This window comes from Opisthocomus hoazin, chromosome 2 (genome assembly GCF_030867145.1).
Source record: "Opisthocomus hoazin isolate bOpiHoa1 chromosome 2, bOpiHoa1.hap1, whole genome shotgun sequence".
NCBI classification, from domain to species: Eukaryota; Metazoa; Chordata; class Aves; order Opisthocomiformes; family Opisthocomidae; genus Opisthocomus; species Opisthocomus hoazin.
Genome location: NC_134415.1, coordinates 84,546,944 through 84,551,743, shown reverse-complemented (window position 1 = coordinate 84,551,743; position 4,800 = coordinate 84,546,944). Strand labels below are relative to the sequence as shown.

Sequence of the window (4,800 nt, the reverse complement as noted above, 5' to 3'; positions counted from 1 at the left end):
ATTCTGCACACCACGTGCATTAGCATACAAAGATTTCAAACGCTCTCCAGTGTACTCAGTACACCATGGGGCAGAGTGAAAGCTCTCACTAGCACACCGTCCCTCCAACACTTTCATGCCGTCCCTTAGCTTATCACTGGTAAGCCAGGTTTTACTCCTTTCTTTAACCTTGCTGCACGTGCTACGACTCCCCCGTTCTGGTGGTGGGAACCTGAGCTTGTGGGTCACGAGAGGGCACACTGGAGGAGCCTGGCGCTTGTCTGGGAGCCTGACGTACCCAGAGTGCTGCTCTGCAGCCGTGGCACTTGTCCCCTGTGCAAAGGGCTCCCCACTCGAACAGCATGGTGCTCCCCTCGCTGGGTCGCCCAAGGGCAATGCTGTCGCACTCCCATGGCTTCGTTTGCGTGTGGCTCCCAAGAAAGCCAGTTCAGGCTCCCTGTGGCACACAGGCAATGTGCACAGCTGCGGAGGGCGACCAGTCATTCCGATTGCCCCAGTGCAGGAGCCTGGACAGGTGAGGGAGCCTTACTTGCACAGTCATTGAAGCCAGAGCCCACCGCATCAGCTCTTCTCCAAAATGCTCCCTGACTCTGTGGCAGCTGAGCGGTCGGCACCCTGTGCCCACCTTCCCCACCAAAGTCATGCACAGACACTCGCAGACACAACGTTTGCTTAAAACCATGCCACTGATTGAGCAATTTGTGCAGGGTAAAGCTCCTGCAGGGCACGGACTCTCTCGAAGAGGGAGGGCGGTCGCTGTCCAGGTGGTGCTGGGAGTCTCTGTTGCAAGGCCCCTTGCAACAGCCCCTACAGCTGCATCGGGTCCCACTCCCCAGAGTCTGCTTTTGCTGGGCGGGAAAGGTGCGGCAGCAATTTCACTGCCGATAGAGCAGCATGTTCTCCGTCTCCAGCACCAGCTGCTCAGGGAGTGTCTAGGATGGGCAGACTCTCCAGCTGGACCCCAGTGAACACAGAGAGGCACACGAGAGGCACCTGTCGCTTGGTCCCTGCACAGTCGGAGCTGCCAGCAGGATCATCTGGGCCTATGTACCATCGCCGTGGAGGATGACAGTCGTCTTTGTAGTCACCGTAGTCATTCACCGGCTACTGCTCTGGGGAGACCATCCAGCAGAGAACGGTGCTGCTCTCAGCAGAGGGGTGCTGCACAGGGTTTTCCCTTCATGCATTCTGTCCTTTTTTTCTCACCTGTATGAGGCTGTTGTCTGCCATCAGCTGTGAGCCCCACAAACACACCTCTGTGCATCAAGAGGTCCTCCAGTGGCCGCAGAGCAGCAGTCTGTTGAGGTGATCTTGCAGCCCCATGAAGTCATGCAGTGCCTCGGCATGGGCATCCGGATCCTGCGCCAGCTGCTTGAAGAGGTTGAGTGGCTCAGCCGTGTGGAAGTCTGGGGGCAAGATGATCTCCTCAGGCACGTTCTCATTGCCAAAGAAGAAGTGGTTGAGGCGCTTCTCCTGCAGGCAGCCACGCAGGTAGCCCATGATGTCCTCCAGCCGCAGCAGGAAATCTCTCCTGCGCTAGCCTGACAGGGGTGTGGTGGTCAGGAGGTGCATCACAGCTGTCTTCTCGGTGTAGGTGGAAAAGCCTGTGTCCAGCAGGACGCGAGCATAGAGCTGCAGGCATCTGAGGTGGAAGCTGTTTTGCGGGACCTGCCTGGCCATATGTGTGAAGAACTTCACCTCCGCCACAGCGCAGCTCTCCAGCCACGTTGTGCTTGGGGTGAAGAAGGCCTCTGTGTTCTGCCTGCTCACAAAGAGGTCTGTTTCGCCTTGTTGCACCCCAAACAGCATCTCAGTGAAGAGAGTTCTCCTGGAGGGAGTCATCAGCTGCAGCTTGCAGGAGCGGTTGGAGGACAGCAGCTTCGTATTGTAGCAACGTGACTGAGGCAACATCATCCAGGCTGACCTAACAAGTTTCCGGAACCAGTAGGCAGTTTTCTGCACATCTGGGTAGGAGCCGGTGCAGAGGGTGTGTAGGAGGCTGGGCTCCTGATTCTTCCTCAGCTCCTCCTCAGAGTGGTGCAGGAAGCACAGCATGTCTCCTGGCAGCCGCTCCCTCTGGCAGGTGCACACCTGCTCCACACGGATGTTAAAGGGCCTTCCCAGCATCTGCCCCGCGGTGCACGGCTTCAGGTGGAAGGTGTGCCCCCAGGGGGGCTGCAGGGGCATGAACAGGTGGTAGACACAGTCATCCTCACAGGGACTCCAACCTTCAAAGGTGCTGCCCACCCTTATGGCTGGCTGCAGTACCGGGAAGAAAGTATCTGACGAGTTCTCTGCAGACTCGAAGGAGGTTGCCCATTAGCTCCGCCACCAGCTGGGACCTGTAGGCCAGGTTCTGCACTGGCCACTGTATGCGCTTTGCAACAGTCCTGCCCAGGTCATTCTCATCAACAGGATCTTCTCCATCACTTTCTATCTGATCCTGCACTTCCTCCTCTTCCACTGTGCTGCTGCTGCTGGAGCTATCCTCTTCGCTGTTCCTGTCTAGTTCATGGCTCCGTCCCCTGAGCCACCAGCAGAGCCCGCAGAGCAGGAGCAGGACACCAGCGATGACCCAGAAATGCCACTGCCGCAAGGCAGCGAGGAGCAGGGGTCCCCAGGCAAAGCCGCTCTGCTCTGGGCGCCTCTGCTCCAGGCTCCTCTGCTCCAGGCTCCTCTGCTCCAGGTGCCTCTGCTCAATCTCCTGCAGCAGCAGAGTCATCTTCTGGCTCAGCTGCTCCACACAGTGCTGCATGCGCTTGCGTGTGGCCTCATCCAGTTCACCCCGAACCATCCGCGGGTGCTGGGTGAGGCTTTGCAAAGGAGGAGGGAGAGCAGGGGTTCAGTGGGGCTGTGAGGGAGGGAGTGGGATAGGTAGCCGCAGGGAGATGGGGGCAGGCAGGAGAGGGGCTGAGGCAGCCGGGAGGCACCAAGGCCTGCGCCCAGCCCCGCTGCTGCCAGCGCTGTGCCCTGCCCGCAGACACAAGGCTGTGGTCCGGTGATCCTGAACTGCCGTCACATTCAATGTTCATGATTGTCTGTTTTTTCCTCTCTACTGTGCACGGTACTCATGCAAGTCAGTAGTATTTCTATCTATTGCTCAAAACTCTTCCGAAAATTCCACAGTCATCTTGTAACCTTAGAGTTCTGAGTGATGTGTTCCCTTTGGTATCAGTCTGTATTGTCTTCTGTGCTGACTGACAGACAGCTTTATAACCGCTTCCAGCCTTGCAGCTGCTGTTCATAATTACATTCCATTAGATAACATGCTATCTGGTTACCCTGATTTGCACTGCTGATGTCTTGGACCACCCTTCTTACTACGTTGATAACTAGAGCCAAAGAAAACAATTTTTGGAAAAAGTCAGTACGTTTAAAATATTTTACATCATCCCAAATTTGCATCCAAATTAAAGTCAAATTTATTGAATAATTTGGTGAAAAGGAAGAATACAGATTAAGTCAAAACACGAGTGCTAAAGGTGCAGGAAGGGAGAGACTTCACTCACCTCGTTGATCTCTGACCAATTGTAAGTACTGCAAGCATTTGATTTCCCTTTTTCCTGAAGGGATTAGAATTCACATCATCATGCCAAGCACCATCATGATGTTGAGCATTTTGCATAAAAACTCCAACAAGAAGGCAACCTCAGGATTTCGTATAGCCTGTAGTGGTTACAGCACAGCTGGGTGGAGAAAACAGCCGTGCAGATCTCCCACTTTCTGAGTAGAGACAGGCATTTGAACCGCAGTGTCTGACCTTGCAGCTGTGTGCTCTAACTGGAGAGAACTGCAAGGTGGATTCGTATTACACTGTCTTGCGTGAGCTGTTCATTTCTCATTATAAAGCATTTCTAAACACACGCTGGAGTTCTGAATTGCTTTGGTGAGACAACTTTTAGGTCTTCTTTACTAGTGCTTTTCCATTATGTATATTTTATTTATGTGAAGTTGTCCCTTCCAAAGATAAAAGACAATAGCTTATTTTTTAATCTCAAAAATTTTACTTAGAGAAAACATATTTTTTACAGTATGGAATAGGTAGCATTTTGCCCTCTTTCAGACATGTGCTGGTTGTGCCTGATTAATGGATAGATAATCCACTTCAGAAATCCTGTTCTAGGTTGCCTTGCCACCTGCATTGAAGTTGAGTTTTTCTCTCTCCTTGGTCCAATAACTCTGTAATTATTAGACTCTTACTTGTTCCCCACATGCATCTAAAATATTTTTAGATGACTTAAGGACTGTCTCTAAAAGAGTTTGGACTGATTTCCACAGACTGAGTTGTTGATTTTCACCGCATGTTTAGTTAGGAAAATGCAGAGTTCCTACTGCAAGAATAAAAACTTCGAGAACCCCATGTTCACTTTTTTAGCAATATGGAGAAGGAACACTGATAGAGAAGGATGTCAGTAGCTTGCTCACATAATATAAGCCCTTACTAGATGTTGCTTTACATATTTTCATTCCTTCCCATTTCTTTCTACAGAATTTGGTTGGCTTCATTTCAGCAGAGGAAAGCGCAAGAAAAGAGAGATTGCTTTACCCTAGCAAACACACACTACCAACAGGTACACAGCAGCTGTTCAATCTTAACATCAAGATTATCAACACACACACAAATCTCAAGCAGGCATACTTATTTCAATGCTGGTCACAATGCACTAACAAAAATTTATTATAAATCCTTTCACAGGCAGCCCAGATAAGGCACTTTTGTTGTTGGTTTTAACACATCATTCATTTTTCTTCTGAAAAAGAAGTTAGAAAACTAAGCTAAGTTATTAAACTTCTTAGTCT

The 4,800-nt window shown here is 51.1% G+C and overlaps 1 pseudogene; it reads right to left on the bottom strand.

Annotated features, from left to right (window-relative positions):
* Positions 1-1,263: 1,263 nt before the first annotated feature.
* On the bottom strand, positions 1,264-3,032 carry LOC142364819 (inositol 1,4,5-trisphosphate receptor-interacting protein-like 1; annotated as a pseudogene).
* Positions 3,033-4,800: the final 1,768 nt, after the last annotated feature.